At 45.1% G+C, this 25,736-nt stretch overlaps 1 long non-coding RNA gene across 1 annotated transcript; it reads right to left on the reverse strand.

Annotated features, from left to right (window-relative positions):
- Positions 1-1,539: 1,539 nt before the first annotated feature.
- On the reverse strand, positions 1,540-5,179 carry LOC311113948. The gene is made up of 4 exons (XR_014611061.1): positions 3,633-5,179; positions 3,415-3,504; positions 3,103-3,174; positions 1,540-2,551 (listed from the first exon to the last, which is right to left on the reverse strand). It is a non-coding gene; the product is annotated as an uncharacterized lncRNA (long non-coding RNA).
- Between the last annotated feature and the right edge of the window lie 20,557 nt (positions 5,180-25,736).

Raw genomic sequence — 25,736 nt, forward strand, 5'->3', positions numbered from 1 at the left:
GGCTCTGCCGCTGTTTCCAATGTTGGCATCCATTGCTCCAAAACAGAAGAGCTCACCTGTTGCCCCTTTATGCTAAAGCTCTGATTGCTAATTGTAAAACTGTGTGACGGGTGTTTGCCCATGTGATGAGTCAGTGTGCATATTTGAATGGCAGTGTGTTCATTGTGAAAACAATAGATTTTCTGCATGAAAATTGTGCCAAATGCAAAGATTTGTGTGTAGTGTTTTGAAAAAAGTGTGTTGTAGAACTGCAATTTGAGTGTAAAGCAGGAATTGTGCTTGTAGTTTAGCAGAATTGGTTCAGGGGGTTGGTGCATGAGTTACATGTTGTGGTCATTGTGTCTCAAGTACAAGTATTTGTTTGTAAGCAATTGAGAAAAACTGTAACAAGTTTAAATTTAAATCGATTTTGGTTTGTTTCTAGTGTAGCAGGTAGAATGCCACAATGATGCGACACGGATGGCAACGCAACGGCTCTAGTGTAGTTTTTCTGTAAAGTATTTAAACTGGAACAACCATTTCAGTAATGGATTCAATATATCCAAGTAACAGATGAATAGTTTAGGAAAATGTTTTTTATTTTTGTGTAACATTCAAAGTCATCAGCAGGCTTCCAAACTTGAAAAACCCTTGAAGTATTCAGGAGAACCTTAGTCACTCCAAAGGTGAACTCGTTTTTCAACCACTCCACAAATGTCTTGTTAACAAACTATAGTTTTGGCAAGTCGGTTAGGACATCTACTTTGTGCATGACACAAGTAATTTTTCCAACAATTGTTTACAGACAGATTATTTCACTTATAATTCACTGTATCACAATTCCAGTGGGTCAGAAGTTTACATACACTAAGTTGACTGTGCCTTTAAACAGCTTGGAAAATTCCAGAAAATGATGTCATGGCTTTAGAATCTTCTGATAGGCTAATTGACATCATTTGAGTCAATTGGAGGTGTACCTGTGGATGTATTTCAAGGCCTACCTTCAAACTCAGTGCCTCTTTGCTTGACATCATGGGAAAATCAAAATAAATCAGCCAAGACCTCAGAAGAAAAGAAAATTGACCTCCACAAGTCTGGTTCATCCTTGGGAGCAATATTCAAACGCCTGAAGGTACCACGTTCATCTGTACAAACAATAGTACGCAAGTATTAACACTATGGGACCACGCAGCCGTCATACCGCTCAGGAAGGAGACGCGTTCTGTCTTCTAGAGATGAACGTACTTTGGTGCGGAAATTGCAAATCAATCCCAGAAGAACAGCAAAGGACCTTGTGAAGATTCTGGAGGAAACAGGTACACAAGTATCTATATCCACAGTAAAACGAGTCCTATATCGACATAACCTGAAAGGCCGCTCAGCAAGGAAGAAGCCACTGCTCCAAAACTACCATAAAAAAGTCAGACTACGGTTTGCAACTGCACATGGGGACAAAGATCGTACTTTTTGGAGAAATGCCCTCTGGTCTGATGAAACAAAAATATAACAGTTTGGCCATAATGACCATCGTTATGTTTGGAGGAAAAAGGGGGGCGCTTGCAAGCCGAAGAACACCAACAACATCTCAAGACATCAGTCAGGAAGTTAAAGCTTGGTCGCAAATGGGTCTTCCAAATGGACAATGACCCCAAGCATACTTCCAAAGTTGTGGCAAAATGGCTTAAGGACAACAATGTCAAGGTATGGGAGTGGCCATCACAAAGCCCTGACCTCAATCCTATAGAATATTTGTGGGCAGAACTGAAAAGGCGTGTGCGAGCAAGGAGGCCTACAAACCTGACTCAGTTACACCAGCTCTGTCAGGAGGAATGGGCCAAAATTCACCCAAATTATTGTGGGAAGCTTGTGGAAGGCTACCCGAAATGTTAAACAATTTAAAGGCAATACACTCAATTCATTTTTGGTAGGATCTAAACTTCTGACCCACTGGGAATGTGATGAAAGAAATGAAAGCTGAAATAAATCATTCTCTCAACTATTATTCTGACATTTCACATTCTTAAAATAAAGTGGTGATCCTAACTGACCTAAGACAGGGAATTTTTACTAGGATTAAATGTCAAGAATTGTGAAAAACTGAGTTTAAATGTATTTGGCTAAGGGGTATTTAAACTTCCGACTTCAACTGTAAATATGAAACATTCATAAGAACTTAAAATAAAGCAGAACCGAGTTCTCTCAGGAACCTTAAGAACTAAGGAATAACCATTTAAGAACCTTAATTTCTCCAATGTAATACAAGCTAAGAAACCCAAGATCACAAAGAAAACAAAAGTGACATTCAGTTGCTAGCTACTATATAAGAAATGAAAATCTGGATAGAGCAGAACCCTAGTCTACACTTATTTTCTCTGATCTGCAATTATTCTGTTGTGTACATAGAACTTCACCGCTCTCCAGTCCCTGTTTACTAGTGCTTGGGGAGAAGCAGCAATGCATTTCTCACAGTCTTGTTTTCCAGGCGTTTTTCCCATTCTGATAAAATTCATCAAGGAATCTTCAACTGCATCCACCTCTATTGTCGACCAATACCTTTTTGTTCCTTTGGCACCTTTGGAAAGAGATTGCATTATACATGACTACATTATGCCACACATTTCTTTTTTTTTTATTAAAAGGTTGACTACAATGAACTTGAACCTCTCTTTCTATTAACTCTACAAGGTTGCAGATATATATTCAGAGTGTGATGAAGTTAAGCTAACAATCCTAACTAAATAACTACATAGATAAGCATGTGAGAGAAGAATGTGCAATGCTGACATCAAGGCAGACTCAATCTGTATGGAATCTAAGCCCAACAATCTGTTTGCAATGTAAACCTTCTAATAAAAGCAATAAGTATTCAATCAAGTTCCCTACCTCCAAGAAAAACAATCTAAAGTGTGGTAATCCTTATGTGTTATCATCTATCCTGACACACTAATTCCAGATCTAATGTCTTGACTTGTGTACAATCCAAACTCAACCGTTCTGTGCTGGCATGGTTGGAAATACACTAACAGATGAAGATAGAATTGATCTGGACCAGCACAGTACAGCCATAGGTTGACACTACAGAGTGAAAATGCACTGACTGAAGGCAGCAGGAAACATGCTTACCGTGTGAGCCTCTCTTTTGTCCCAGCTTTCCCTTGGTCATTGGCTGTTTGGCCCGAATTGCTGACATCTCTCCTGGAAAATATCAGTGGAAAACATGTCATTTTTGAACAGTACATTGTAATTAAGAATAATATGCCATTTAGCAGACGCTTTTATCCAAAGCGACTTACAGTCATGCGTGCATAAATTTTTTGTGTATGGGTGGTCCCGGGGATCGAACCCACTACCTTGGCGTTACAAGCGCCGTGCTCTACCAGTTGAGCTACAGAGGACCACAGAATAGGTCCATGTGTATATAAGGTATAGGCATACCTGTCAGATTTCCTTCATAGGATTTTTCAGACGACTCCTCTCTCTCAGAGTCACTCTCTGATGCACAATCAGTGGCTGCAGCATCCATTTCTTCAGACATAACAGTTTGTAAAAGACAGCCAAAAGAAGAATGGTAAATTGAAGCAAGCTAAATCTGCGCAAAACAAATCAAAGTGTAAACATTTTGCCATTAAACTAAACACTGGGGGTAAACTTACCACTGGGGCTGATGGTTATTTGATCCAGAGTTTTCCCCTTGAACTCTGCCAATCTGCCCTGTTCACACGCCATCAGTATTTTACTTATTTTTGCCAACTGAAGCGTTCCCTCTGGAAGACGGTAGAACTTTCGATGAATCCGAATGTCGTGACCCAAGAAGTCAGCAAACTGGTCCTGTTCTGTATCATTGAGATTTAACACTCTGGAGAGGGTGGCAACCTGTTTTCGTAGTTTAGTTGATGACAATGCTTCAGGTGACTTGGCACCACATTGTTTGGCATAGACGCGGATGCAGTCATTCCCTCGAAAATGTGTATCATATCCTGGCCTGGCAAATAAGTAGATATTACCTTCGCTCACTCCACATGAGCACCGCTCTTTGATAAGCAGCTCTAAAAATTCCACCATCACTGGAGTGAGGATTACAGGCACCTTCCTGCCACGCTTCCCACAGGTTTCGATGCGTTCAAAATGCGCACAGAGCAGTCTCTCAACCTCTGTTAGCGCCACTGCAACATCTTTGTTAAGTGGGGATTTGTCCCTGGAGTGAAATGTTGCCACAGACATCTTTGACACCTCTCCCTCTCTTTTCCTGTTGAAGATAATCATCTGAGCCAGTATCACTTTTGCTAGATTGCTCCATTTTCTTGAGGTTTTCTCATCGCACAGTTGGTTGTAGTATTGTTTCTGCTTTTCATCTAAGTACATGTGCATTTTTTTAACATCATCTGCTAATGGAATAAGCTGCGGTGCGTTCCATTTCCTCTGTTCAAGTGTACGATATGTAGCAGAAGAGATCATTTCATTCCAGCGAAGATGGTAGATGCCTTGGAAGTCTCGGACTAGCTTCAACTTTTCTTCATTCTGGGTAATAAGAGCTTCCCCCTCCATGACGTCTGCAATTTTCTGGATGCTTTGCCCAAGCTTTGTGGCCAAGGTTGCTTTTTCAAATTTGTTTGTCTTTTCATCAAAGCCAGTCACTTCTTTGACAGCTTTTATGATGTGGTGGAAGTGTTGTGGGTTGATATAATCCTTCATCTTTTTCAGTGGTGTCACCTTTCTACCTTTAATCACGAGTCTCCCTAGTTCTCGCAAAGTTTGACGAATGTGCTGGTGTTGTGAGGGGTTCTCCCCTTTCTTGTTGTACATTTTTTCACCCAATGCCAAGATGTATCTGTCTTATTTTACTGCATGGGCTACATCATCTTGAGCCATGTTACTCACAAGTTTCCAGACCTTCTCGCTGACTCCTTTAGCAACCGGTTGAGCACTAGCACAGAGTGCCTGGATTCTGGTTTTGCCAGGCATCTCCTTACGAACATTTTGTGCTAGTGTGCACCTTGCCACATGCCTCCACATAGATTTGCGTTTAAAGAGCCCATGGCAGGCAAAACAATGCTGATAGTCCTGGTGATTGCTCTTGTCATCACTTGTTTGCTTACATGGTACCAAAACCCCCTTTCGTTCTTTAAGTGCCTGAATGTTGTGTGCCCGATTCCCCTTCTTGCGAAGGAGATTCAGCTGAAGTCTCCTAGCTTTTTACTTCTTTGCAAACTGAAGTGCAGTAGCTACTTCCATTTCATCCCCATGTTTATGTTCTAAATGATGGGCGATTTTGGATTGCGGTTGCTCGCAAAACAGACAGAAGTGCTTTTTGATGAAAGTGCAGACTTGCCCATCTTTGATTTACAAAGCAGATTCACAAGAACTTATAGTATCTGCTGGTGTTGAATGACACTTGAATGACAAACTTACGTATATGCTGTCTGTTCTGATCAACGGCGGTGCATCATCCAAAACATGGACTATCGACCCAGAGGTACTGGCAACCTCCGTGTCTGACATCTAAGGATACAATAAAATGATATTAGTCATGTGCAAATTAGGCAATAGGATATTATAACGATTCAATCATCCCCAGTATCCTCACTCTAAACAACTGACAAACCTGAGCTTCTGGATTTATAATTTCCTTTTCATATCTGGCCTCACAAGTTGAATGATGTTTCTTTAGAGTTTCCATGCGTCTTCTTAGCCTCTGCAGTGCCTTTGTAAAGGAAGACAAGTTACAAAAAGAATAGTTGAGACTTAATAGAATGACAAGATTGCTCTGCACACAACATTGGGGATGGGCTGGGGGATACCAATGACTGATATCATTGACTAATAGAGGTCCAACAAACATCTATTACAATTTCCTTTTTTAAGACTACTTTCAAGGTAAAAAAGCAAGTATAAGCATAACATAAGCAGATTATGCAAGTTCCTGGATGCAACTAAAACTGAATCTGCTTTTATGGATAGACTAAAATAGAACCAGTATGAGTGGTTTGGCTAAAGCAAGGCAAGCAAACTCTAAATACTAGGCAAAGCAGAAAAAACTAGGCTAATCCTTAAAACATACCGCATTGGTTGCTTTGTAGGTTCCTGGACTCTTATCTTCCATTTTGTTTTCGATCTTAAAAAATGAGTGTAGGAAATAGGGATTTGGTTAAAGAATCTGGCAATGTCTGTATATATATTTATTTTTTAAAGAAGTGAATGTCCAGGGTTTTCAATAACAAAATCTGGTCACTTATTTCTTATTTTCTTTCACATATTTCTTATTTTCATCCAAATTATTCCAACGGAAAAAATTGTCTTTGGGTAAGAAAGGGCTATAAAAAACTGATGCAACTTAAATATATTAATTTAATGAGGGGATTTAATTAAATATTTTAGCACACATGCAGGCTTATAGCTTGACAAAACAGATGAAAAGGAACTGGCTTTTCTAGCTAGCTTGTAAACCAATTCAAGTTACACTAGCAATTTTATTTTCCAATGCATGTAACATTGGGTTAACCACAGTGTATTGATGTATTCTGAATCAAAGACATGTTTACCAATTATGCTAAACTTATTAGCTAGCTTGCCAACATAGCTAGCATCGTTAGCATCGCTAGCACGCTAACCCTTAGCTAGCACGCTAACCCTTAGCAAGCAGTAAATAAGTATAAGGTAGAAACATGCAAAGTAACAATTGCACATTTATGAATTGTTTGGATAAGCCTACCAATTTCAATCTGTCATGACGCAGTATATCTGACACAACATTGTCAATGCATGTTGGATTCCACCGAAAGACATATGTGAGCTAACATTAATTAATTAAAAATAAAGACAACGGGAACATGCATTGCTTGCCAATACACCAAATACAAATACAATTTTAGCTAAAATATTGGTTAGCAGTTTAGTTAATAGCTTACCTTCTTGCATGAACGTAAACATCTGCAACCATCCTCCTCTTCCTTAAAAAGGTGCTGCCCAGCTACTTTACTGGTGATTGTGCTCAAGGCAGAGACAGACTTGCCAGGTCAATTGCTAATTTCTAAGAAGTCACTCAAAACCTGCCTTCAAAGCCTGAAAACTAGCACAATTTCAGCAGATTACAGGGAAATTAATAATTTTTTTTAAATGCCATGTTGGTAAAGTTGCAATATAGAAGTAGTATAAAACCTTGCACCCAGCGACCAAAACTTTTCACCTGCAGCAAAGTTTCCAAAGTACCTCAATAAACCACAAAAAAAGCATACATGGCAACCCTGGCCAGAGACGTGTTGACCTGTGAATTTTTTTGTAGTTTGGCACTTTTGTGCACTCTGCAGAAGTCAGATATTTGTGGCTAATGTTAACATTCTGTGGAGGTCACCTGATCCTAGATCTGTGAAAAGGTTGGCAACAACACAGTTTATATTTGTGTTAGAGAGCACATAACAGGCCTGTCTGAACTTAATTTAGTCATTTGAAATCACATATTTTAATGTTAAGCTTTGATTTGTAACACTAAATGTTTTGTCAGTGCATAGTAGTCTGCAAGACAGTCTGTGGAACATTTTCATATTAGTGGTACATTTGAGTGAGAATTTGAGCTAGCAGTTGGAATTTTGATACATTGTATGACACACCCTACACTACAGCCAATCAATGATCAGCCTCCCATCCCCCTCTCTGCTCCACTCCACCAAGTCAAACATATAAGCCAACTACAGTGGGGAGAACAAGTATTTGATACACTGCCGATTTTGCAGGTTTTTCTACTTACAAAGCATGTAGAGGTCTGTAATTTTTTATCATAGGTACACTTCAACTGTGAGAGACAGAATCTAAAACAAAAATCCAGAAAATCACATTGTATGATTTTTAAGTAATTAATTTGCATTTTATTGCATGACATAAGTATTTGATACATCAGAAAAGCAGAACTTAATATTTGGTACAGAAACCTTTGTTTGCAATTACAGAGATCATATGTTTCCTGTAGGTCTTGACCAGGTTTGCACACACTGCAGCAGGGATTTTGGCCCACTCCTCCATACAGACATTCTCCAGATCCTTCAGGTTTCGGGGCTGTTGCTGGGCAATACGGACTTTCAGCTCCCTCCAAAGATTTTCTATTGGGTTCAGGTCTGGAGACTGGCTAGGCCACTCCAGGACCTTGAGAGGCTTTTTAAGGAGCCACTCCTTAGTTGCCCTGGCTGTGTGTTTCTGGTCGTTGTCATGCTGGAAGACCCAGCCACGACCCATCTTCAATGCTCTTACTGAGGGAAGGAGGTTGTTGGCCAAGATCTCGCGATACATGGCCCCATCCATCCTCCCCTCAATACGGTGCAGTCGTCCTGTCCCCTTTGCAGAAAAGCATCCTGGACATGCGCTGGCTTGAGCAGGGGGACCTTGCGTGCGCTGCAGGATTTTAATCCATGATGGCGTAGTGTGTTACTAATGGTTTTCTTTGAGACTGTGGTCCCAGCTCTCTTCAGGTCATTGACCAGGTCCTGCCGTGTAGTTCTGGGCTGATCCCTCACCTTCCTCATGATCATTGATGCCCCACGAGGTGAGATCTTGCATGGAGCCCCAGACCGAGGGTGATTGACCGTCATCTTGAAACTTCCATTTTCTAATAATTGTGCCAACAGTTGTTGCCTTCTCACCAAGCTGCTTACCTATTGTCCTGTAGCCCATCCCAGCCTTGTGCAAGTCTACAATTTTATCCCTGATGTCCTTACACAGCTCTCTGGTCTTGGCCATTGTGGAGAGGTTGGAGTCTGTTTGATTGAGTGTGTGGACAGGTGTCTTTTTTACAGGTAACGAGTTCAAACAGGTGCAGTTAATAGAGGTAATGAGTGGAGAACAGGAGGGCTTCTTAAAGAAAACTAACAGGTCTGTGAGAGCCGGAATTCTTCCTGGCTGGTAGGTGATCAAATACTTATGTCATGCAATAAAATGCAAATTAATTATTTAAAAATCATACAATGTGATTTTCTTGATTTTTGTTTTAGATTCCGTCTCTCACAGTTGAAGGGTACCTATAATAAAAATTACAGACCGCCATGCTTTGTAAGTAGGAAAACCTGCAAAATCGGCAGTGTATCAAATACTTGTTCTCCCCACTGTATAAGTCTTAATGAAGAAACCGCTATAGACTATACTGAAGTCAGATATTTGTGACTAATGTTAACACGATATGGAGTTCCTTGGTGTCCACATCACCAACGAACTATCATGGTCCAAACACACCAAGACAGTCGTGAAGAGGGCACGACAAAGCCTATTCCCCCTCAGGAGACTGAAAAGATTTGGCATGGGTCCTCAGATCCTCAAAAAATTCTACAGCTGCACCATCGAGAGCATCCTGACTGGTTGCATCACCACCTGGTATGGCAACTGCTTGGCCTCCGACCGCAAGGCACTACAGAGGGTAGTGCGTACGGCCCAGTACATCACTGGGGCCAAGCTTCCTGCCATCCAGGACCTCTATACCAGGCGGTGTCAGCGGAAGGCCCTCAAAATTGTCAAAGACTCCAGCCACCCTAGTCATAGACTGTTCTCCCTGCTACCGCACGGCAAGCGGTACCGGAGTGCCAAGTCTAGGTCCAAAAGACTTCTCAACAGCTTTTACCCCCAAGCCATAAGACTCCTGAACAGCTAATCATGGCTACCCGGACTATTTGCACTGCCCCCCCACCCCATCCTTTTTACGCTGCTGCTACTCTGTTAATTATTTATGCATAGTCACTTTAACTATACCCACATGTACATATTACTTCAACTATCTCAACTAGCCGGTGCCCCCGCACATTGACTCTGCACCGGTACCCCCCTGTATATATAGCCTCCCTACTGTTATTTTATTTTACTTCTGCTCTTTTTTTCTCAACACTTTTTTTGTTGTTGTTTAATTTTTACTTTTTTGTTAAAATAAATGCACTGTTGGTTAAGGGCTGTAAGTAAGCATTTCACTGTAATGTCTGCACCTGTTGTATTCGGCGCATGTGACCAATAAAATTTGATTTGATTTGATTTGATTTGAACTGATCCTAGATCTGTGACTTACAGACTTTATAAGTGCCTAAGACCAACACTAATATATATATTGCGGTTGGCTAAAGACTCAAGTATGATGGTGGGGTGGCCAAGCCCATCTTGTTTATGAACTTTATGGGGCCTAAGCCCATTCTTAATACACTGCTCAACAAAATAAAGGGAACACTTAAACAACACAATGTAACTCCAAGTCAATCACACTTCTGTGAAATCAAACTGTCCACTTAGGATGCAACACTGATTGACAATAAATTTCACATGCTGTTGTGCAAATGGTATAGACAACAGGTGGAAATTATAGGCAATTAGCAAGACACCCCCAATAAAGGAGTGTTTCTGCAGGTGGTGACCACAGACCACTTCTCAGTTCCTATGCTTCCTGGCTGATGTTTTGGTCACTTTTGAATGCTGGCGGTGCTTTCACTCTAGTGGTAGCATGAGATGGAGTCTACAACCCACACAAGTGGCTCAGGTAGTGCAGCTCATCCAGGATGGCACATCAATGCGAGCTGTGGCAAGAAAGTTTGCTGTGTCTGTCAGCGTAGTGTCCAGTGCATGGAGGCGCTACCAGGAGACAGGCCAGTACATCAGGAGACGTGGAGGAGGCCGTAGGAGGGCAACAACCCAGCAGCAGGACCGCTACCTCCGCCTTTGTGCAAGGAGGAGCAGGAGGAGCACTGCCAGAGCCCTGCAAAATGACCTCCAGCAGGCCACAAATGTGCATGTGTCTGCTCAAACGGTCAGAAACAGACTCCATGAGGGTGGTATGAGGGCCCGACGTCCACAGGTGGGGGTTGTGCTTACAGCCCAACACCGTGCAGGACGTTTGGCATTTGCCAGAGAACACCAAGATTGGCAAATTCGCCACTGGGGCCCTGTGCTCTTCACAGATGAAAGCAGGTTCACACTGAGCACATGTGACAGACGTGACAGAGTCTGGAGACGCCGTGGAGAACGTTCTGCTGCCTGCAACATCCTCCAGCATGACCGGTTTGGCGGTGGATCAGTCATGGTGTGGGGTGGCATTTCTTTGGGGGGCCGCACAGCCCTCCATGTGCTCGCCAGAGGTAGCCTGACTGCCATTAGGTACCGAGATGAGATCCTCAGACCCCTTGTGAGACCATATGCTGGTGCGGTTGGCCCTGGGTTCCTCCTAATGCAAGACAATGCTAGACCTCATGTGGCTGGAGTGTGTCAGCAGTTCCTGCAAGAGGAAGGCATTGATGCTATGGACCGCCTGTTCCCCAGACCTGAATCCAATTGAGCACATCTGGGACATCATGTCTCGCTCCATCCACCAATGCCACGTTGCACCACAGACTGTCCAGGAGTTGGCGGATGCTTTAGTCCAGGTCTGGGAGGAGATCCCTCAGGAGACCATCCACCACCTCATCAGGAGCATGCCCAGGCATTGTAGGGGGGTCATACAGGCACGTGGAGGCCACACACACTACTGAGCCTCATTTTGACTTGTTTTAAGGACATTACATCAAAGTTGGATCAGCCTGTAGTGTGGTTTTCCACTTTAATTTTGAGTGTGACTCCAAATCTAGACCTCCATGGGTTGATACATTTGATTTCCATTGATAATTTTTGTGTGATTTTGTTGTCAGCACATTCAACTATGTAAAGAAAAAAGTATTTAATAAGATTATTTCATTCATTCATATCTAGGATGTGTTATTTTAGTGTTCCCTTTATTTTTTTTAGCAGTGTATATAGATGCTGCTATTGGCTCAATACTCAAGTATGATGTCAGGAGTGCAGTTAAGTTACAAGTGTTCAGGGGCAAGCCTTCTTATATCCATGGTCCGATTAGCTCGAGACTCACATATGCATCTCCCCTCATCGTCATAGACATGTTTAAGCTATGACCCCCCAGACAAATCCCCTCAATAGCGTGAAAGACTAGAAATTGATGAATATCATTGCAGTGCCTTGCAAAAGTATTCATCGCCCTTGGCGTTTTTCCTATTTTGTTGCATTACAACCTGTCATTTAAATAGATTTTTATTTGGATTGCATGGAATGGACATACACTAAATTGTCCAAATTGGTGAAGTGAAAAAAAAAAAGAAATTACGGAAAAGTGGTGCGTGCATATATTTTCACCCCCTTTGCTATGAAGCCCCTAAATAAGATCTGGTGCAACCAATTACCTTCAGAAGTCACATAATTAGTTAAATAAAGTCGCCCTGTGTGCAATCTAAGTGTCACATGATCTGTCACATGATCTCAGTATATATAAACCTGTTCTGAAAGGCCCCAGAGTCTGCAACACCACTAAGCAAGTGGCACCACCATGCAAGTGGCACCATGAAGACCAAGGAGCTCTCCAAACAGGTCAGAGACAATGGATGGCGCTAAATACAGGGACATTTTTGAGGGAAACCTGTTTCAGTCTTCCAAAGATTTGAGACTGGGACGGAGGTTCACCTTCCAATAGGACAATGACCCTAAGCATACTGCTAAAGGAACACTTGAGTGGTTTAAGGGGAAACATTTAAATGTCTTGGAATGGCCTAGTCAAAGTCCAGACCTCAATCCAATTGAGAATCTGTGGTATGACTGAAAGATTGCTGTACACCAGCGGAACCCATCCAACTTGAAGGAGCTGGAGCAGTTTTGCCTTGAAGAATGGGCAAAAATCCCAGTGGCTAGATGTGCCAAGCTTATAGAGACATACCCCAAGAGACTTGCAGCTGTAATTGCTGCAAAAGGTGGCTCACACAAAAAATATTCTGCATCTTCAAAGTGGTAGGCATGTTGTGTAAATCAAATAATACAAACCCCCCCAAAAATCCATATTAATTCCAGGTTGTAAGGCAACAAAATAGGAAAAATGCCAAGGGGGGTGAAAACTTTCGCAAGCCACTGTACTTACCTTGAACCTCAGAAAAACCAGGTTTTCTAATGTGTAACGGTTCATGAGGGTTGCCTAATCACATATATGAAATTATGGAAAGATGTGACATTTTTAACCCTTCGTAACAGCCCCTATGACCCCAATTGAAGACACTTCCTGTTATTACAGGAAGCTGAAAGTAAACATATATCCTCCTTGGGACACGCTTTTACAGAATCCTGAGTTTCAAGTCTTTACGTTAAGAACTAACTGATATACAAAGGATTGAATGCAGTGTTTTTCACTAACTGCAGGGAGTGAAATCAAAACCACGTTTAGGGTCAATTTAACCACTTCCGGTTGCTCCAGGAAGCTTAAAATCAACACAGGTAATCCTTGTAGTGGCCTGATGGGTTGTCATTGAAGACAGTTTGATATGCCAATCACAACCCACATTGGCATCAGGTTGAAGTTAGGGCAACAGGCAATGTATTCCTATGGGGAGAGAGGTCAGGTCAACTGTTAGAAGAATTACACCCTGTTTTCACTGTAAAGGGTTAATTCCACATGGTCAATGGTAGGCTTGCACAGATCGGGAAGACCATAGGAGCGTTCCTGTGGTTGAATTGTGTTTCTAGCTTCAACGGTTCTGCCGCTGTCACCCAAAAGCACCTTAAATTTAGGTCAGGCTTCATTTTGGGCCTTGTCCTAGGACCTCTCTGGATGTCAATATCTTGCCCCAACAATGTCAGAGAAAGATGCTCTTTGAATAAGTTGCTCTTTAGATGGCCCCCAACCATAATCTGGAAATATATTCAATTCAGAATACCATAAAGGGGTGAGGTGGCATCTTAGAATACACATGGACACGTACCACTACCTAGATTGAATTTGTAAGGGTTCCCAAAAGGGCAAAAAAAAACAAAGAAAAACCAGGTTTTCTAATGTGTACCGGTTCATGAGGGTTGCCTAATCACATATATGAAATTATGGAAAGATGTGACATTTTTAACCCTTCGTAACAGCCCCTATGACCCCAATTGAAGGCACTTCCTGTTATTACAGGAAGCTGAAAGTAATCATATATCCTCCTTGGGACACGCTTTTACAGAATCCTGAGTTTCAAGTCTTTACGTTAAGAACTGACTGATATACAAAGGGTTGAATGCAGTGTTTTTCACTAACTGCAGGGAGTGAAATCAAAACCACGTTTAGGGTCAATTTAACCACTTCCGGTTGCTCCAGTAAGCTTAAAATCAACACAGGTAATCCTTGTAGTGGCCTGATGGGTTGTCATTGAAGACAGTTTGATATGCCAATCACAACCCACATTGGCATCAGGTTGAAGTTAGGGCAACAGGCAATGTATTCCTATGGGGAGAGAGGTCAAGGTCAACTGTTAGAAGAATTACACCCTGTTTTCACTGTAAAGGGTTAATTCCACATGGTCAAGGGTAGGCTTGCACAGATCGGGAGGACCATAGGAACGTTCCTGTGGTTGAATTGTGTTTCTAGCTTCAACGGTTCTGCCGCTGTCACCCAAAAGCACCTTAAATTTAGGTCAGGCTTCATTTTGGGCCTTGTCCTAGGACCTCTCTGGATGTCAATATCTTGCCCCTGACAATGTCAGAGAAAGATGCTCTTTGAATAAGTTGCTCTTCAGTGTTTTTAGATATTTTTGTAAGATGTTACTATTGTATACTGAAGTATAATTACAAGCATTCCATAAGTGTCAAAGGCTTTTATTGACAATTACATTTAGTTTATGCAAAGAGTCAATATTTGCAGTGTTGACCCTTCTTTTTCAAGACCTCTGCAATCCGCCCTGGCATGCTGTCAATTAACTTCTGGGCCACATCCTGACTGATGGCAGTCCATTCTTGCATAATCAATGCTTGGATTTTTCAGAATTTGTGGGTTTTTGTTTGTCCACCCGCCTCTTGAGGATTGACCACAAGTTCTCAATGGGATTAAGGTCTGGGGAGTTTCCTGGCCATGGACTCAAAATGTTGATGTTTTGTTCCCCGAGCCACTTAGTTATCACTTTTGCCTTATGGCAAGGTGCTCCATCATGCTGGAAAAGGCATTGTTCATCACCAAACTGTTGTTGGATGGTTGGGAGAAGTTGCTCTCGGAGGATGTGTTGGTACCATTCTATATTCATGGCTGTGTTCTTAGGCAAAATTGTGAGTGAGCCCACTCCCTTGGCTGAGAAGCAACCCCACACATGAATGGTCTCAGGATGCCTTACTGTTGGCATGACACAGGACTGATGGTAGCGCTCACCTTGTCTTCTCTGGACAAGCTTTTTTCCGGATGCCCCAAACAATCGGAAATGACCCCAGTCCTCAGCAGTCCAATCCCTGTACCTTTTGCAGAATATCAGTCTGTCCCTGATGTTTTTCCAGGAGAGAAGTGGCTTCCTCGCTGCCCTTCTTGACACCAGGCCATCCTCCAAAAGTCTTCACCTCACTGTGCATGCAGATGCACTTACACCTGCCTGCTGCCATTCCTGAGCAAGCTCTGCACTGGTGGTGCCCCGATCCCGCAGCTGAATCAACTTTAGGAGACGGTCAGGCGCTTGCTGGACTTTCTTGGGCGCCCTGAAGCCTTCTTCACAACAATTGAATCAAATCAAATCACATTTTATTTGCCACATGCCTTTTGGACCTAGACTTGGCGCTCCGGTACCGCTTGCCGTGCGGTAGCAGAGAGAACAGTTTATGACTAGGGTGGCTTGAGTCTTTGACCATTTCTAGGGCCTTCCTCTGACACCACCTGGTATAGAGGTCCTGGATGGCAGGAAGCTTGACCCCAGTGATGTACTGGGCCGTATGCACTACCCTCTGTAGTGCCTTGCGGTCGGAGGCCGAGCAGTTGCCATACCAGGCGGTGATGCAACCAGTCAGGATGCTCTCGATGGTGCAGCTGTATAACTTTTTGAGGATCTGAGGACCCATGCCAAATCTTTTCAGTCTCCTGAGGGGGAATAGGTTTTGTCGTGCCCTCTTCATGACTGTCTTGGTGTGTTTGGACCATGATAGTTCGTTGGTGATGTGGACACCGAGGAACTTGAAGCTCTCAACCTGTTCCACTACAGCCCCGTCGATGAGAATGGGGGCGTGCTCAGTCCTTTTTTTTTCCTGTAGTCCACAATCATCTCCTTTGTCTTCTTCACAACAATTGAATCTCTCTCCTTGAAGTTCTTGATGATCCGATAAATGGTTGATTTAGGTGCAATCTTACTAGCAGCAATATCCTTACCTGTGAAGCCCTTTTTGTGCAAAGCAATGATGACGGCACGCGTTTCCTTGCAGGTAACCATGGTTAACAGAGGAAGAACAATGATTTCAAGCATCACCCTCTGTCACACTCTGGCTCCGGGACTGTGTGTTAGAGCCAGGGTGTATTTCATTTGGTGGTGTTGGGGATGGGTGAGTTTCATTTTGTTTGTGTTTAGTGGTGATTGGTCAATGACTCCCAATCGGAGGTAACGAGTGTCAGCTGTCGGCTCGTTATCTCTGATTGGGAGCCATATATATTCTGTGTGTTTTTTCACCTTGGGTTGGTGGGTTTTTGTTCCAGTGTTCCATGTTCCTGTTTAGTCTATGTACTGTTGGACTTCACGTTTCGTCGTTGTTTATAGTTTTTTTCGTGTTGCACTTTATTTAATAAAGTCATGTTCACTTCAAACGCTGCGCTTTGGTCTACTCCATTTGAAGACGACCGTGACAGAAAAACCCACCACAAAAAGACCAAGCAGCGTGTCAAGCGGCAACAGGACCTACCTACACAGGATTTATGGACTCCCATAAAGGATTCATGGACATGGGAGGAGATTCTGGATGGTGAGGGGCCTTGGGATCAACCGGGAGAATATCGCCGTCCTCGTGAAGAGCTGGAGGCAGCTAAAGCCGAGAGGCGGCGATATGAGGAGGCAGCACGGAGGCAAGGCTGGAAGCCCGAGAGTACTACCCAAAAATTTCTTGGGGGGGGGCTTAAAGGGAGTGTGGCGAAGTCAGGTAGGAGACCTGCGCCTACTCCCTGTACTTACCGTGGAGAGCGAGAGTACGGGCAGACACCGTGTTACGCAGTTGAGCGCATGGTGTCTCCTGTACGCGTGCATAGCCCGGTTCGGTACATTCCAGCTCCACGTATCGGCCGGGCTAGATTGAGCATTGAGCCGGATGTCATGAAGCCGGCCCCACGCATCCGGTCACCAGTGCGTCTCCTCGGGCCGGCTTACATGGCACCCGCCTTACGCATGGTGTCCCCGGTTCGCCCACATAGCCCGGTGCGGGTTATTCCTCCTTCCCGTACTGGTCGGGCGACGGGGAGTATACAACCAGGTAAGGTTGGGCAGGCTCAGTGCTCAAGGGAGCCAGTACGCCTGCACGGTCCGGTATTTCCGGCGCCACCTCCCCGCTCCAGCCCAGTACCACCAGTGCCTACACCACGCACCAAGCCTCCTGTGTGTCCCCAGAGTCCTGTGCGCCCTGTTGCTGCTCCCCGCACTAGCCCTGAGATGCGTGTCCTCAGCCCGGGACCACCAGTTCCGGCACCACGCACTAGGCCTTATGTGCGTTCCCAGGGTCCAGCATGCCCTGTTCCTGCTCCCCGCACTAGCCCTGAGATGCGTGTCCTCAGCCCGGGACCACCAGTTCCGGCACCACGCACTAGGCCTTATGTGTGTTCCCAGGGTCCAGCATGCCCTGTTCCTGCTCCCCGCACTAGCCCTGAGATGCGTGTCCTCAGCCCGGGACCACCAGTTCCGGCACCACGCACCAGGCCTATAGTGCGTCTCGGCCGGCCAGAGTCTGCCGTCTGCCCAGCGGCGCCTGAACTGCCCGTCTGCCCAGCGGCGCCTGAACTGCCCGTCTGCCCAACGGTGCCTGAACTGCCCGTCTGCCCAACGGTGCCTGAACTGCCCGTCTGCCCAACGGCGCCTGAACTGCCCGTCTGCCCAACGGCGCCTGAACTGCCCGTCGGCCCAACGGCGCTTGAACTGCCTGTCTGCCCAACGGCGCCTGAACTGCCTGTCTGCCCAACGCCGTCTGCACTGTCCGTCTGCCAAGCGCTGCATAAGCCGCCCGTCTGCCATGAGCCTTCAGAGCCGTCCGCCAGACCGGAGCCGCTAAAGCCTTCCGCCAGACAGGATCAGCCAGAGCCTTCCGCCAGACAGGATCAGGCAGAGCCTTCCGCCAGACAGGATCAGCCAGAGCCTTCCGCCAGACAGGATCAGCCAGAGCCTTCCGCCAGACAGGATCAGCCAGAGCCTTCGGCCAGACGGGAGCAGCCAGATCCGTCCGCCAGCCATGAGCAGCCAGATCCGTCAGCCAGCCATGAGCAGCCAGATCCGTCAGCCAGCCATGAGCAGCCAGATCCGTCAGCCAGCCATGAGCAGCCAGATCCGTCAGCCAGCCATGAGCAGCCAGATCCGTCAGCCAGCCATGAGCAGCCAGATCCGTCAGCCAGCCATGAGCAGCCAGATCCGTCAGCCAGCCATGAGCAGCCAGATCCGTCAGCCAGCCATGAGCAGCCAGATCCGTCAGCCAGCCATGAGCAGCCAGATCCGTTAGCTAGCCATGAGCAGTCAGATCCGTCAGCTAGCCATGAGCAGCCAGATCCGTCAGCCAGCCATGAGCAGCCAGATCCGTCAGCCAGCCATGAGCCGTCCAGCCAGGATCCGCCAGAGCCGTCCAGCCGGGATCCGCCAGAGCCGTCCAGCCGGGATCCGCCAGAGCCGTCCAGCCGAGATCCGCCAGAGCCGTCCAGCCGGGATCCGCCAGAGCCGTCCAGCCGTGATCCGCCAGAGCCGTCCAGCCGGGATCCGCCAGAGCCGTCCAGCCGGGATCCGCCAGAGCCGTCCAGCCGGGATCCGCCAGAGCCGTCCAGCCGGGATCCGCCAGAGCCGTCCAGCCGGGATCCGCCAGAGCCGTCCAGCCGGGATCCGCCAGAGCCGTCCAGCCGGGATCCGCCAGAGCCGCCCAGCCGGGATCCGCCAGAGCCGTCCAGCCGGGATCCGCCAGAGCCGTCCAGCCGGGATCCGCCAGAGCCGTCCAGCCGGGATCCGCCCGCCAGCCAGGATCCGCCAGAGCCAGCCAGCCAGGATCCGCCATTCAGTCCGGTGCTGCCCCTTAATCCGGTGGGGTTAATTTGGAGGGTGGTCAGGTGGAGGAGGCTACAAAAGCGGGTAGTGACTATGGTGGAGTGGGGATCACGACCAGAGCCTGAACCACCGCCGAAGAGGTATGCCCACCCAGCCCTCCCTTGGTTAGCCCTAGTTGAGGCGCGGTCGCAGTCCGCGCCTTTAGGGGGGGGTACTGTCACACTCTGGCTCCGGGACTGTGTGTTAGAGCCAGGGTGTATTTCATTTGGTGGTGTTGGGGATGGGTGAGTTTCATTTTGTTTGTGTTTAGTGGTGATTGGTCAATGACTCCCAATCGGAGGTAACGAGTGTCAGCTGTCGGCTCGTTATCTCTGATTGGGAGCCATATATATTCTGTGTGTTTTTCACCTTGGGTTGGTGGGTTTTTGTTCCAGTGTTCCATGTTCCTGTTTAGTCTATGTACTGTTGGACTTCACGTTTCGTCGTTGTTTATAGTTTCTTTCGTGTTGCACTTTATTTAATAAAGTCATGTTCACTTCAAACGCTGCGCTTTGGTCTACTCCATTTGAAGACGACCGTGACACCCTCCTTTTAAAGCTTCCAGTCTCTTATTCTAACTCAATCAGCATGACAGAGTGATCTCCAGCCTTGTCCTCGTCAACACTCTCACCAGTGTTAACGAGAGAATCACTGACATGATGTCAGCTGGTCCTTTTGTGGCAGGGCTGAAATGCAGTGGACATGTTTTTTTTCATGGCAAAGAGGGACTTTGCAATTAATTGCAATTCATCTGACTCTTCATAACATTCTGGAGTATATGCAAATTGCCATCATAAAAACTGAGGTAGCAGACTTTGTGAAAAATAATATTTGTGTCATTCTCAAAACTTTTGACCACAACTGTACACATGGATACATACCACTACCTAGATTGAATTTGTAAGGGTTCCCAAAAGGGCAAAGAAAACGGAGAAAAACCTGGTTTTCTAATAAGTTTTCACTGTTAAGGGTTAAACCAATCCCAAAAAGCATGAATTATTTAGCACTGGTATTCAGTATAACATGACATGATATTTAGCATTAAACATGAACTGATTACTAGAGTAGGCTGAATTTAATAATACAATTGAGCATATTAAACTGATTAAAAAGGCTGATTTTAGCGACCTTCTTGCTTTGTCAGTTGCAGTCAGTGATTGTCAACATATGGATGTTGACAATCACAACAAATCCCTGAGCCAGCTTCTACAGTCCAATCAGAAAAATCAAGATGTTCTCTGCCATCCAATGAGAAAATACTGCAATACTATATGTTCCCTATAGAGGGCGCTTGATGTTCTCGGCCATCCAATGATACAACATTGCAGTACTGTGTGTCCCCCATAGGGGGCCTACAAAAATACCACCTTATTAGGACCATGACAGTTTTACTTGATTTTCAAACCAGGCATATTAGCATGCTATTTCCAGGCTATTCCAGTGGTTTGCCTTGTGAGGACCATGCTTTTGGTCCTAACTTGTCCAAAGGTCCTAATACGAAAGGTGTTTATATAAGTTGTGGTCCCAATACAGTCACAAATACAAGAACACCGGACACACACACACACACACACATATACTGGACACACACACACACACACACACACACACAAACACACTGGACACACACACACACACACTAAACACCCACACACACACACACACACTGGACACACACACAAACACACTGAACAAACACACACACACACACACACACTAGACACACACTGCACACACACACTGGACACACACACACACACACTGGACACACACACACACACACACACACTGAACACACATACACACACTAGACACACACACACTGAACACACACTGGACACACACACACACACACACACTGGACACACATACACACACAATGAACACACATACACACACTAGACACACACACACACTGAACACACACACACTGAACACACACACACTGGACACACACACACACTGAACACACACTTGACACACACACACACACTGGACACACAGTGGACAAACAGTGGACACACACTGGATACACACACACACACACACACTGGACACACACACACACACACTGGACACACACACACACTGGACACATTTCCATGTGTTGTATTTTGATGAAAGGAAGTCCCATATAGCCTACTGGACAGGGCTTTGCTATGGCATCTTCTGTTTGGGTGTCTCAGGTCAGGTCTGAGCCATGATCAGAATGTGTCTCTGTGTCTATTTCCAGCCCTGCCATTTCTACCTGTCCTGATCTAGTGTTTCACCCCTGACCTCCTCACACCGTCTCACTGTCCATTTCTGCTTTTAGCTCCCACCTCTACTTCACTGTGTTATAATGGACCTTATGCTTGTTATGTCACCTCTGTAACCAGTTATCAAACATACTGACCTTTCTGACCCTATCCCATGGCCCTACTTTCTACAACTGAACATTTAAATTCCTCTATGAGTTTTGTTTAGTGTCCATTTACTTATCTATGTATTTGTTGTATATTGGGGTTGTGCTGCAGAGCATCATGGGGGTTTGTATGTGTTGAGATGATCACGTTCCAGATAAATGGTTGAACTGATTCCTGTCTCCTGTCTCATCATTATTGAATTGTTATACAGACGTGGTTATGAAACCAACGAGACATAACAAAAGATTGGCGATGAGTAAGTCTGAATCTACAGGAACTATTCTGTCTGGAAGAAGTGGGTTTTTACAACTGTTTAAAACTGTTATTTTCTGTGGTCCAGAATAGGCTAATGTTGGCACAGTGTATTGATAGCAGAGGCAAGTGCATAGTCTAGCTAGCTAAGAAAGAGAGTTAACCAGTGGTTTAAGGTACTTAAGTAAAAATACTTTAAAGTACTACTTAAGTAGTTTTTTTGGGGTATATGTACTTGACTTTACTATTCATATTTTTGCCTCTGATCTGGCAGACTCAGTAAACACATTTACTTTTGATACATAAGTATATTTAAAAGCAATTACTTTTAGACTTTTACTCAAGTAGTATTTTACTGGGTGACTTTCACTTTTAGTTGAGTCATTTTCTATTAAGGTATCTTTACTTTTACTCAAGTATGACAATTGGGTACTTTTTCCACCTCTGGAGTTAACATCGTCATGGACGGCAGAAAAGGACTGGAGACGGACATCGGAGTGGGAAAACAACGTGATTAAAAAGGAGGAATATACAGTGTTTAAAGGAAAGGACATTTATTCAACTGTGAAGACAAACCTTTTAATTAAATCTGCTAAATGAGCGAATTTATGAGGAAACGTCAGTGAGTGAAGTGAATGAAGATCACATGACTGAGGAAAATATTGCTTTGGTTGAGGACAATATTGAAGTGAGTGACAATCAGGAGCTTATTGAGAAATGAACAATTATTGGAATTGTTGGAAACATTGGACAGTTTGATGAAAGTATTGAGCAGTGGAGCTCATATACAGAACAGTTTGAATATTTTGTTCTTGTAAATGACATGGATGAGGACAACATTGTGCCTACATGTTTTAGTGTAATGGGGCCAAATACATTTAATTTACTAGGCAGCCTACTACAGCCAGACAGAACAGGTAATACGACGTATGGGGATATTGTGGAGATACTTAAAGGACATTTTTCACCAGAACCACTAGTTAATGCTGAAAGGTTCAGGTTCCACAGGAGACATCAGGAAGAGGGAGAATCAGTAACAATGTTTGCTGCTGCATTAAAGAAACTACCAGAACACTGAGTTTAATGCTGTTCTAAATGACATCATTAGAGACAGACTAGTATGTGGGCTATGGAGTGAAGCTACACAAAAGAGACTGTTGACTGAAAGTAATCTGACCTTGGCAAAGGACATTGAAATCAGTGTGTCCATGGAACTAGCTGCTAAAGAGGCTCACCAGTTGAGTTCATCAGGAACTTAGTGGGTTCATCTAACAATCCTAATCACCAGCTGATATATTTTAATCTCATACACAGGGTAAACCTTCCACCTAGAAAACATCATTTAATAGAAATCACAACCGCTCCTCTGTGTGATCTATGTAATCAAGGTGCCTTGGACTCCTTTAATCATATGTACTGGGAGTGACCAGGGGACATGTTTTGGAAAGAGGTATCCTCGTACCTTGTTCCCCAAAACTGTTATTACTGAATGATAATTCACCACTGTCATTACAGCAAAGACGTATAATGTTGTCAGGTTGGACAGCAACTAAAAAGATGTTGGAACTAAGATGGCAACCACCACACCTCATTGGATCAGCACTTTTATAGATATAATGTATTTAGAACTATCCACTGCTAGGATCCATGGGGCTAGCCAAACAACAATTGCAGCTGAAACCATAAAATAACTCCTGTAGTGGGTTTTACCCAACAGATTAACCGTTAATTATAATTTTTGTGCAAATGTGTACCTTGATTTAGTATTTAATTTAATGGAGATCAGGTTGGGTGTGTTGGGGTGGTCCCAGGAGGGGTTGGAGGGTGGGTTGGGGTGGTCCCAGGAGGGGTTGGAGGGTGGGTTGGGGTGGTCCCAGGAGGGGTTGGAGGGTGGGTTGGGGTGGTCCCAGGAGGGGTTGGAGGGTGGGTTGGGGTGGTCCCAGGAGGGGTTGGAGGGTGGGTTGGGGTGGTCCCAGGAGGGGTTGGAGGGTGGGTTAGGGTGGTCCCAGGAGGGGTTGGAGGGTGGGTTGGGGTGGTCCCAGGAGGGGTTGGAGGGTGGGTTGGGGTGGTCCCAGGAAGGGTTGGAGGGTGGGTTGATGCAGCTGAGGTGGGTGATTGTATATGTGGTTTATTATAATTGTATTTATCTGCAATAACTAGTTTCCATAATATACTGATATATATTTTAACAGTATTTTGTCTCTAGCTGTATAACCATTCCTGCTGCTATTTGTTCTGATATATATTTTAACAGTATTGTGTCTCTAGCTGTATAACCATTCCTGCTGCTATTTGTTCTTTTCTGTGTTCCTTTCAAATAAATAAAAAGTTGATCACAGAGTTTCAACTGAAAATCAGAGACCTGGAAATCAAGTCACATGCTTCCACTGTGGCAAGGTGGGACATCAAACGTCTACATGCTGGTGTAAGGACATGGATTGTCCAGTCTGTGGTAAAAAGGGACATCAGGCTTCTACATGCTGGTGGAAGGACATGGATTGTCCAGCCTGTGGTAAAAAGGGACATCAGGCTTCTACATGCTGGTGGAAGGACATGGATTGTCCAGCCTGTGGTAAAAAGGGAAACAAGAAACAGACATTCCAACGAAAGACACATAGACATGTTCACACTGTTGAGTAAGAGAACACTGAGGTGAGTGACTCATCAGACCAGGAAGTCACACTGAAAATCCTGACTTTTTCCTGGCGGGCCGCACGGCTACTATGTCTCCCCCTTGCTAGAGGGAGAGCCGGTGGGTATGGAGATTGACACAGGGGCAGCTGTATCTCTTGTGTCAGAAAAAAGACACTGAAACACCTTCCACTTCAACCAGCGCACCTCGTGTTAAAGACTTACACAGGTGAATCTGTCGCTGTGAGAGGCATCACTGATGTCACAGGTCAGGTAAACAGACAAACTGAAAAGCTGCCACTCTATGTTGTGAAAGGAGACTATGCATCACTACTGGGATGTTCATAGATGGAGAAAATCACACTGGACTGGCCATCAGTGCATACAATGACACATGGAGACACATATCTACCTGCCATCTTAAAGAAACATGGAGAAGTCTTTAATGGACAGCTGGGTAGTATGAACGACATTACATGGAAGCTTAGCATTAAGCCAGACAGCAAACCAACATTTCTGAAAGCAGGACCTGTACATTATGCTATCAGACCATAAGTTAAGGCTGACTTGGAGGCTTTAGTCAAGAACAAAGTACTGGAGCCGGTCAACATGAGTGAATGCATGAGCAACACCCATCTACCAGTCCTTAACACTAGAACCGCCTGGCCTTTCAGCTATTAGGGATGGGTAACTCCAATCTTCGGGGTGTCACACTTTTCCCCCCATCCCTAGCAAACACAGCTGATTAAACTAATCGCATTCTAAACTGAAGATTATAATTAGTTAATTATTGGAGTCAGGTGTGTTAGCTGGGGCTGGGGCAAAAGTGTGACACCAATCAGGCCCAGAGGACTGGAGTTGGCCATCCCTGCACTATAGCAAGGTGTGACACCAATCAGGCCCTGAGGACTGGAGTTGCCCATCCCTGCACTAGAGAAAGGTGTGACACCAATCAGGCCCCGAGGACTGGAGTTGCCCATCCCTGCACTAGAGCAAGGTGTGACACCAATCAGGCCCGGAGGACTGGAGTTGCCCATCCCTGCACTATAGCAAGGTGTGACACCAATCAGGCCCAGAGGACTGGAGTTGCCCATCCCTGCACTATAGCAAGGTGTGACACCAATCAGGCCCAGAGGACTGGAGTTGCCCATCCCTGCACTAGAGCAAGGTGTGACACCAATCAGGCCCCGAGGACTGGAGTTGCCCATCGCTGTGCTATAGCAAGGTGTGACACCAATCAGGCCCCGAGGACTGGAGATGCCCATCCCTGCACTAGAGCAAGGTGTGACACCAATCAGGCCCCGAGGACTGGAGTTGCCCATCCCTGTGCTATAGCAAGGTGTGACACCAATCAGGCCCCGAGGACTGGAGATGCCCATCCCTGCACTAGAGCAAGGTGTGACACCAATCAGGCCCCGAGGACTGGAGTTGCCCATCCCTGCACTAGAGCAAGGTG

Source organism: Coregonus lavaretus (assembly GCF_964263955.1).
Source record: "Coregonus lavaretus genome assembly, contig: HAP1_SCAFFOLD_3382, whole genome shotgun sequence".
In the NCBI taxonomy this organism is placed as follows: domain Eukaryota; kingdom Metazoa; phylum Chordata; class Actinopteri; order Salmoniformes; family Salmonidae; genus Coregonus; species Coregonus lavaretus.